The 10937-nt window shown below is 40.2% G+C and overlaps 1 pseudogene; it reads left to right on the forward strand.

The window, feature by feature from the left end:
- Nucleotides 1–1528: 1528 nt before the first annotated feature.
- On the forward strand, nt 1529–1864 carry LOC116905681 (annotated as a pseudogene).
- The last annotated feature ends 9073 nt before the right edge of the window (nt 1865–10937 follow it).

A 10937-nucleotide genomic window follows, 5' to 3' on the forward strand; every position in this document is an offset into this window, starting at 1 on the left:
TTTCAAACTGGGGTATGCACACCGCTCCAGGCAATGGCAGAGCGCCAGGGAGGTGAAGCCACAGGATAAAAACAGGGTGTCTTGCTTCAGTGTAAATATTACTCAAAGATTTGAGAGGAGTTAGGAGAACCACTTTATTTTTATTAAAACAAGATTGATTATAAAGGAGGCTGCACATTCTAAATGAATTTTTAAGATTTCAGGCTGTGTTCCTCTGGCTGCCATCCTAGCTTATGATGGTAAAAGCCTTCTGTTCACTGCTAGGGATGCTAACTAAAATAATGATAATTGGCTCACGTAAGGACATCTCGGAAAGAGTTTTATGCTAAGGTGCCTTCTTTCGCCTCTGTCTCTGACATTCTGCAGTTAGGTTTGCATTATTTTAGCTCCCATGGCCATTTAATAGTAATATTTTTCAAAAGACCACAGTAAGATGTTAGAATGAGGGCTCAAGTCAGCGTGCTTGCCAAATCTAACAAAGTGAGTTTCATCTCCAGGACACACAGGGTAGGAGAGAACACACACACACACACACACACACACACACACACACACACACACGCACACACACACACACACACACACACGCACGCACATACACAATTAAGAATGTACTTAAAGGATCTTACAGTGATTTTGAAGTCTCGTTTCTAAGAAAGATTTGTGTTTCTATTTTATTTTATTTTAAGATTTTATTTTTAGTTTTATGCAATAAAAAGTAAGATGTATGAGATTAAAAGGTAAACTTTTCAAATACAATTTTAGTAGAAATTAAGTGGATTATCTTTGTAGGTTTGTAAAAGTTTTTGCCTATGGTTTTAAAACTGTGTAAAATGTACAAAACTTAACAAATGCTGTGTTTTGTCATTTCTCCGTGCAACATATTAATATTTGAGATGGTATAATACATATTAAATACAAAAATGGAAGAGAGGCCAATTAATTATTTAATACACTTTTAAAGCACTTCTTTAATGGGCTATATCTTCATTTTATTTCTGGCATAATAACCTTTTTAAAAAAACAGTTCTCAGGGGATTATACCCTCTGGGTTAATTCCAGCCCCAAGGTCTTGATTTCTCCATGGAGACCATCTTCAATGCTCTATTCTAACACCACTTTTAAATGCTTAGAAGTCAGATCCATTTTAGAAAGTTATATTTGATTTCTAAATATCAGGTTCCAATTTATAGACCAGAATTCACCTTGTTCCATTCAATCAGTATTTTTTTTAATGCAGTATATAAAGTACTGACAGAAAACAAGAGACACCACAGACTGGATCCTGGTTTTAAAGTTTCCCCCGGACGTGCCCCAGCTGAGAGAATCCTGACTTACACCAAAGAGATTGCAGAGAAATCAACGTGACTGGTTCCGAACCAATACATACATACATACATACATACATACATACATACATACATACATACATACATTCATACATACATACATACATACATACATGCATGCATACATACAAGCTATGGTAGGCCTCTTTCCAGGTTTGGCTCCAATATGACCTAAAAAAAGAAGAAACAAAGGTCATGCCAAAAAGGGTTGCGGCCACGTGCAGCCAATTCGCTGCACAAACTGCGCCCGGTGCGTGTCCAAGGATAAGGCCATTACGAAGTTTGTCATTCGGAACATTGTAGAAGCCGTTGCAGTCAGGGGCATATCTGAAGCAAGCGTCTTCGACGCTTATGTGCTTCACAAGCTCTTTGTCACGCTGCACTACTGTGTGAGCTGTGCCATTCAGAGCAAGGTCATCAGGAATCGATCTCGTGAGGCCCGGAAGGACCGAACACCCCCACCACCATTCAGACCTGCTGGTGCTGCATCATGACCTCCGCCAAAGTCCATGTAAAGAGATTTCTTGAAGGCAGAAAGAAAAATACCTTGGAAAAATAAAACGGAAGTTATACTTTTGAAAAAGCTATGGTAGGAGAGATTTGCCAAAGGAAACATTTATTTCCTGCGATTGGTCCATGCAGTCAGCAGCAAGTTCTAGTTCCTGCGTGGTTGGAATCTTGAGGATACCGCCATCCTCGCTCTCTGACCTAGGTATGGGTGCACGATAAGACCTTGGTGCGGATATGTTAGGGGTACCCAAACTTCAGCATTTGAAACAAATATCTTAATTCTATGATTTCAAATCAAAATCGGTGCAAAATTATAATCCACGCTGAGTAAAATGTCAAATTTTACGTAAGAATGAAATCGTGAAGTTTTTCCATTTGTGTGGAGTTCCGCGAAGACTCGGCAGAGAAGGCCGCACTCCTCACTTGTACAAAAGCTAGCAGCTTACAGGGATACTTCATTTCCGTAAACGGTGCTTGTACCTCGACTCTGAAATGATTGCTGGGTGACTGCTCTGGCCCTCGGGCCCACCACTCCTGGTCTCTAACGCATAGATGACCTCACTCTGACCCACGGCCTGCACACCCGCCTGGAAACAGAGAGGACACAGACGGTGCTGTGATGTACCAGCACAAACGTCATAGAAGTCAGGGTTTCTCTTCAAGGCTTGCCTGATTTATTTTGGTCTTTAGTGGACGGAAAGGTAGAAAGGAAGGAAGCGGCCTTGGCCAAACCCAGTGGGTTATTGATGGCCTTCACTGCCAAAGTTTTCTTGATGTCCAGAAACCAGAAGTCCTCCTTGCCCGTCTTTCCATGTGCTAAACTCCAGAAGGTGTCAGAAAATGCTCTGCCAAGCAGTCTGAAGGTAAGAGGCACCTGCAAGATCAACAGCCTTGGACTCAGGTTCAGTTAAGGTAGATAGGGGTTTAACACAAAACTCTGGTCTCCTAGAGAATGCCCCAGGGGTCCTGGTAAGGAGATGTTTGCAGTGCTAAACTCCTCTCGGTCTCTCTAGCTAACCTGCAGATTAACTTCCTGGTAAGGAGGTGTTTGCAGTGCTAAATTCCACTCGGTCTCTCTAGCTAACCTGCAGATTAAGAGTCTCCATGGAACACTGGGGATCCATGCTAAATCCTGACTTGGGCTGTGTTGCATGGGGGTGCAGGAATTGATCATTAAAGATGTTTCCTGCCCTTGCTCTTGTTTTCCTTCTTGCTCCTGCTCTGTCCCCTTGCCCCCTTCCCCTCTCTTTCCCCCATTCCCTTCCCCTATCTCTCTCCATGTGCTCTCCACATGCTCATGCCCGCTCTTCCCCTCCCCTCCCTGCCTCTCCCCACTTCTCTGCCTCTGCTACCCTCCTAACTCGTCTCCCCGTGCCCTGAATAAACTTTATTCTATACTTTAAAAAAAAAAAATGTTTCCTTTGGTAGATGTTAGTGCAATATTCAACTATCCTGCAATTTTAAAACATTAACTTCCTGCATCTAAATTCTGAGACAATGAGTCGTGGAGAAAGCATTTCACAGTTGGCTGCATCTTCCTTCTGAGTGCTCTTCTCTTCATCATGCAAGCCACCATGATGTTGTCATCAGTATCATGACATCGTTGCTACCATTGCCTGTGCCTCCCTGTTGCCTTTATTATGTGCCATTTGCCTGGATCCTCTGTCCACACACCATGTGATATTATCCATTGCTCGCCTCTATTCCCTGTCATCCAGTCATGCTTGACTTCCCAGAGGTGGCTTTGCTTGTTGTCTAGACCTTTATCCTTACCCTCAACTATCACTCACACATTGATGCTAGAGTCATTTTCTGGAAGCTTATTACATTCTTTCTCCAGTCCAAAGACTCAGTAAGATATTCTTGTTATTCTGTGTTAAGTTCATAGCCACATTACCCAATAGTTAACTAAACCCATGTTTTAGATATCAACAAGGGCAGGACACCAAAGGAGGAATTGAAACAAGTCTTGGAAATAATGTCATCCATTTACTGTTTTAAAACACTAATGTAGTTGTCCTGTGAAAACGTAGACATTCGTTAGACTTTCTACTTGGATTTTACCAGGTAGAACATGTAAACATGTATCTGTATATATGAATCCTGTGAAGTCAACTTATATTTCAAGTGACAGTTTACAAAAAAATATGTGGTTTTTCGGTTGTAGTGATTGAAGCCCATAAAAGTTTTATTTGGACACTAATTAAGTGCACACTCCCAAATCTACATTACAAAGTAAACACTCATGATGTGATTCCCAACCACCCTTTTAAACTTTTTCTCCTAATTGCTCTGTATGGCCTTTCCTTTATGCTCAAATCTGTGCTGCGCTGATCCTGTGCACCGTTTATCCGTGGTGCTCTGAGTAACAAGCCCTTCCTTCCATCAAAATCCTGGTTCTTTTCTTGCCTTTCGTTAAGCCCAGACTCTTTTTTTTTTTATTATTATTATTATTAACTTGAGTATTTCTTATATACATTTCGAATGTTATTCCCTTTCCCGGTTTCCGGGCAAACATCCCCCTTCCCCTCCCCTTCCTTATGGGTGTTCCCCTCCCAACCCCCCCCCCCTTGCTGCCCCCTCCCCAACAGTCTAGTTCACTAGGGGTTCAGTCTTAGCAGGACCCAGGGCTTCCCCTTCCACTGGTGCTCTTACTAGGATATTCATTGCAACCTATGAGGTCAAAAGCCCAGACTCTTGATCCTGCCCTGAGACCTCATCTCCCAAAGGAACAGGAATTTCTTCTTCTTCTATCTTTGCTACAGGTTGTCTCCCCTTTCTTACAGCATTTACCAGTTGCCACCTTCTTGTATCTTGTTAGATGTCCCTTACTGTCCCCTCAGATCTGGACATAGATGGCAGGCATCTTACCAAATTTACCCTTAGCTTAACCAGGTAAACTTAGAGGAGAGTCACAGCCTAAACTAAGCCCTTATAGGAGTTTTAGTATGGGGCCTGGGTGACTGTGTTTGGATCTACTGTTTTGAAAATATTTCCTTTTAAAAGTGCCTACCATGTCTATCCTGTCATAGAAAACAACATAAAATTCTCTTCAAAAAAAAAAAGTAATTGGAATTATTGTATCATTTCTGCACCTTTACCTAAGCAAAGAAGAAGACAGAGGGTTGCCCAGATCTTTGAACACTTGTGGTCACAGTTGCATTGTTGGCCATAACTGAAAGAACATCTACCCACAAGTCTATCTACTAAGTATTAGATGCAATAGAATGTCACTGAGCTTTACGAAGTGAATTTCTGATACATACTACTACATAAATCCTAAGGACCTTCTGTTAACTAAAGTAGACCAGTCACCCATGGCCAAGTGTTACAGAGGTCCACAGAAGATTCTCTCATAGAATCAGGAAGCAGAGTGATGCCTGCCTGCCAGCCAGGATTTAGGGCAGAGTGAGCATGTGAAGAGGGGAGCTTCAGTTATACAGAGGGAAGTTTCTGGAAGAAGTCAGTGTTGGTGGTTATAAGGCAGTGTGGATGCAAATCCTTGAGAATATCCCTGATCCTATAGAGCTATAAATCTGAAAAGAGCAAAACTGCTAAAGTGTGTGTGTGTGTGTGTGTGTCTGTCTGTCTGTCTGTCTGTCTGTCTGTTTTACCACAATGTTAAATCATAAGGGAAGGCTGCTGGAAGACCTGTTAAGTGAAGGTTCATATGAACCTCTGGAGGAGCTAGAGTTCGAAACTGCCCACCATGGCTCAGCGGAACCTAAAAACATCACAGTGCACATTGTGCCACTTTGCTTTTCAAACTTTGTACTGGAGTCATACATAATTATTGAATGAAAAGGAACATGCCATTATCAAAGTTGTATGAGTGATTAATTGTGCCAGGAGTTTGCAACTTGTGATATTTACAACGTTCCTATTCATTTCATACTTTCCTAAAATTATTAAAATGTTAAATATCTCTTCTGTGGCTAAAATTTTGAAAATACATAATACTTTCTGGTTGTCAAGTTAACACATGTTTATTATAAAATATTCAAGTACTTAAAAATGTGTTACCTTGAGTTTAGCACTATGGCATTGCCAACGGCACACGGCAGCTACTCAGAAGCTAAGATGGGAGAATCACATTCACCCAGGAGTTCAAGATCAGCCTGTGTAACATATAGCAAGACTCCATCTCAATAAACACACACACACACACACACACACACACACACACACGATGCATCTATTTATATGTAACATATATATATTCAGACATAATATATATTCTAGAAAGGAAAACTTCCTCAATCACATGATGGATTTTGTTTTACTATGTACATTTTGTATGTATTAATTTTTTAAAAAAGAAAACAGATAATATTGACTTATACAAACTACATTCCCATTAACATTTTACTTAAAAATGAATGTCTAGATTCCATGATCTTCAGGGAAACAAAGCCAGAAAAATGCATCGGCATAGGCAGAGATTTACTAAGAGAAGTTGGTTCACCTGGGAAGGAGGGACTGGACCTCTCAAAATCTGCTATCTTGGGGTTGGGGATTTAGCTCAGTGGTAGAGCGCTTGCCTAGCAAGCACAAGGCCCCGGGTTCGGTCCTCAGCTCAGAAAAAAAAAAAAAAAAAAGACAAAACCTGCTATCTGCAAGCTGGATGTCTAAGCAAGGCCACAGCCTTGCTCCTGTTCAAGGGCAATGGCTGGGAGTGAGGTTGTGTGGGGAGAGAGGAAGGTGAACATCCTGCTCCACAGTAACAATAAGTGTGCTTATCCTCTACTTTCTGATCTATTCTCAGCACTCAGTGTCTTGGGTGGTGCACACCATACCACGGAGAATCAGCTTCTTTGATCAGACTGCCATTCTCCTCTGGAGACAACACTTACCAACTCTCACCGATGATGCTTAACAACTACCTGGGCATCTCTTAGCCCAGTCATGTTTACATATAAAATTGACCATCATACCCTTCGCTATATTTTTAAAAACCCGGACAACTATTCCACTATGAGGATATGCTTTAATCCATATGCCAATTACGGGGAGTGTTTCATAGCCACAGAGAAGCAGGTTGAGATTAACAAGAATACATTTCTCTGTGAAAACTTCACTGTGTTTCCAAGTAGCAGTGGCTAGACAGAGTTGAAAGCGTGAGTATAACTTTGACAGAATAAAAATTTAATTCTACTTTGGCTCTAAGTCACTTTGTAGTATCTCGATTGACTCTGTGTAGGCTGAGGGTTTAGATGCTTGAGAGGAAATACCCAAGTGAGAACATCCACGCCTGGCCCAGTGAGGTTTTCCAAGATTTGTGTGAGTGTAAAACATAACCCAGCTATTGGAAGACTTGAGCCCCCGCCTATCACTCTCCACACCCCCACTTCAGCTTCCCTCTAGAATCAAGGGAAGTGAGGAGCTGGTAGCCTCCAGTCATCCTCCATTAGGATATGCATCCCTCTCCGTTCCTCTCAGTGTACTTGTTCATCTGCTTACTCTGACATCTTAAAGTTCTCTACTTCCCAGTCAGTCCACTCTCAAAACCTCGCAAATCGCTTTCTGACACTGCCGTCTTACCACCCACCACAAATCCACACCCCAAGTCTTTGATTGTTTTGACTCTCATAATTACGATGTTTGTGGGCCCCAGAACTGCACGGGTGACCCCGTCACTTTTGTTGTGTCTTGTTAGCTCTACACGGTCCTGGCCAATTATAGACGGGCTGTAATTATTCCATATTACTCCCAGTCAGGTGGCCTACAACTGTTCATTTGGTAATTATTAAAGAACAAGCGAAGGGTGTTAGAGCTGTTGCTGGGCCTGTACTTTTAAAACAAACCCTGTGGCAAGAAAACGGACACTTTATTAATCTACTCAGAGGAAAATGACATTCAATCCCTTGTTTGATACTTGTTGACAACTTACTGATGCTGAAGCATACTGAAGTGGGCCACTGAAAATCCATCTCTGAAAATATACATTATATTGTACTCCTTCTACCCCTAACCTGGCTCTAGATGCTCTCTCTAAATACAGAACCCCGTTAAACACTAATTCTTCATTTCTGAAGGGACATTTTAGAATAATCGTTAAAGAGCCAAAGTATTCTACCTCATAGAGAATTGACTTAATCGTGTTGTTTATACATATTCGTACTTCTTCCCTCTCTGGTTGAAAGTTATTTACACATCTGTGCCTAGGGTTAAAAGTAATGAGATTCAACCACAAAGATGAGTAAATAATATATAATTGTAGTGTTGGAATTTATCAATTAGAGCGGTTGCCTCCATATTCGCCTTTCTTTTGATCTTCTTGTAGACATATTGTTATTGACTGCAAACGTCTCAGTATTTTTGCTCATCGGAATGCACTTTGACAGATTAATTATATGTTATCAGGCACTTGAAGATCAGCTAAAGATATGTGGCCACAAGAAGGATATTGATGTCTTGGAACTGTTCCTTTCTAAAAAGTAAGTTTTCTTCATGGAAAAAAAATCAACACGGAAGAGTATCATTTTACAACCTTTTATAGGGGCAAATGTTTTTCAATACACCTTCTTTAAGGACTGACTGCATAGGTGACCACAGCCTAGTTCCTGTACCACTTAAGAGGGTCTGACACTTACACTGGAGAGGCAAGACATTGAAAGGGATTAAAAGGCAGAGGTTACTGAACCAGGCTGCCTCAAGACGATCTTGGCATGTTATGTGACTTTCCTGCTAGGATTATCACATTTAAAAATAAATAAAACACCAGGTAAATATGGATTCTAGAAAAACACTGAATATAATTTTTAGTATCATGTCTCAGACAATATGTGTTATTTTTTCAAAACTTGCAAATATTAACTAGATACCTTTTACTTCATTTAGCAATTCTATTCTTGTATAATAGTACAACCTTATTACAGGATTGCTGTGACCCTGAGAGTTAGAACATAGAGATCTGGTACATAATAAACATTCAGTGATGATGATGATGGATGACAGACGATGGATGGCGATGATGATGAAGGAGGAGGAGGAAGGAGAAGGAGAAGGAGGAAGGAGGAGGAGGAGAGGAGGAGGAGGGGAGGAGGAGGAGGAGGAGGAGGAGGAGGGAGGAGGAGAGGAGGAGGAGAAGGGAGAAGGAGAAGGAGAAGGAGAAATAGAAGAAGAAGAAGAAGAAGAAGAAGAAGAAGAAGAAGAAGAAGAAGAAGAAGAAGAAGAAGAAGAAGAAGAAGAAGAAGAAGAAGAATGATGCTTCATTGTTCTTATGCTATAAAAACAACTCTTTTGCTACAATTCATAAAAACACTTAGGTTAATTTTGTTAGCAAACAAGAAAACCTCTCCTTTATGTCAAGGTGGTGTTCTATAGAACACAGTAACCCCAGTGTCTGAAACAAGACTCCTCCTTGAAGCCAGCACGGGTCCTTCCAGTTAGTGAGCACCATCCCAGACACAGATGTGCCTATGGTTAACAGGAGCAAAGGTTGCATTTTGTAGTTCATACATGGGTGTGGGGGATCTATATCATGAAAATTCCCTAGAATCTTAAAGATCATGCAGAAATTGCAGCCAACCAGGATTTCCATTGGCCATTAGCTCTTTAAGCATCAAAATAAATAAATTACTATTTAGGGACCACACACCATAAAATCATGTCTTTGCCATTGTCAGGATCGTACTCTGATGAGAGAAAAAGTGGGGAGGATATTATTCTTTCTTTGTGACAGAATCTGAGGAAGAGATAAAGCTTCGTCTTGTGCCTCATGTTTACCCTGAGCCTCATCAAATCTGTTCTTTATAAAGAACCCATTCTGAGGTAAAGGGTTATAGTGAAACAACATGGACAAAGACTGGATTGCTGTTCCTTTTCATTAATTTTTATATTTATTTTGTATTGGGATTTGGGTAGAAAACAACTTCAGGGAATCAATTCTTTGTTTTCACCTTGTGGGACTCAGGGATCAAACTCAAGCCATTAGCTCTGCCTTCAAGTTCCTTTAACCCTGAGTCATTTCACTGGCCCTGTGATTTTGATTTCTCCCTTTCTTGGGCTTCGCTGGCCATGAATAATTTGTGTGTTATTTTATAATAGGCATGGCATATATTTATTTATTTAAAATCTTTGAAATCCAGCCTCACTTTAATGAAACAGCCCAGTTTAACAATGAATTTAATCACTGTGTCTACAATGATTTGAGAAATTATTCATTAATACACATATTTCTTTGGCAATATTAAATATTTATTTTAACTTATTACTACAGAAAAATGTGTAATTTTTAGTGGGTCTGAATTGCTTATTGGTAAGATAATAAAGAGATGCTCCACTTGAAATTTAAGCCAATGCTTGGGTATAATTCATTGGCAAAGCACTTTGCCCAGCATGGATGTGGGTTTGATCCTTAACTTTAAACAAACAAATGTTTTAGAATAGAGCAAAAAATTTGAACATGTTCGAGGTCATGCTTTTTGAGCTTTTTGAGTCCTTTTAGAAATCAGTTTGATTTATAACAATAGTAAAAATTTATATGGTCAAAACGTTGCATCAATAAGCCTTTTGCAACTCTAACAATGCCATACTGATCACAAGAGTGGGTAGATAAAAGGGATAGCTTTAAAACACTAGAAAAATTAAAAATATCGAACCTTAGCTATCAGTGATTATTGGTCTTCTTATATGAAAGACAACAGAGTCAGGGCAAAAAATATTTCACGGTCTATAAGCATAAACTAGGTGAGCTTTGCTTAAATCCCTGTTGCCCTTGCAACAACGGTGTCTTTTCAGTATCTCTTGGTAACTGCAAAGCATATACTCTGTAACATGCACTGACATATTATTGTCAGCAGAAGTCATAGCATCATTAGTAGTAAGTTTATACCTCACAGTCTTGCTTGGCCTCATCTTAAAATGTAACAGCTTATTCTTGTTGTAGGACAGGTGGTGCAGAATAAATATGCCCAGCTTGAGAGAACTTTCAAAAAAGTGTCACTTTGTTACATTTATGTTATAACAACATTTTCAACATTCATATTATTACTATAAGAAAACTGATAAGTAATCAAAACAACCCTGAGATTTCACCTCACACCAGTGAGAATGGCTAAGATCAAAAACTCAGGT

The sequence above is a fragment of the Rattus rattus genome, chromosome 7 (assembly GCF_011064425.1).
Source record: "Rattus rattus isolate New Zealand chromosome 7, Rrattus_CSIRO_v1, whole genome shotgun sequence".
Classification (NCBI taxonomy): Eukaryota; Metazoa; Chordata; class Mammalia; order Rodentia; family Muridae; genus Rattus; species Rattus rattus.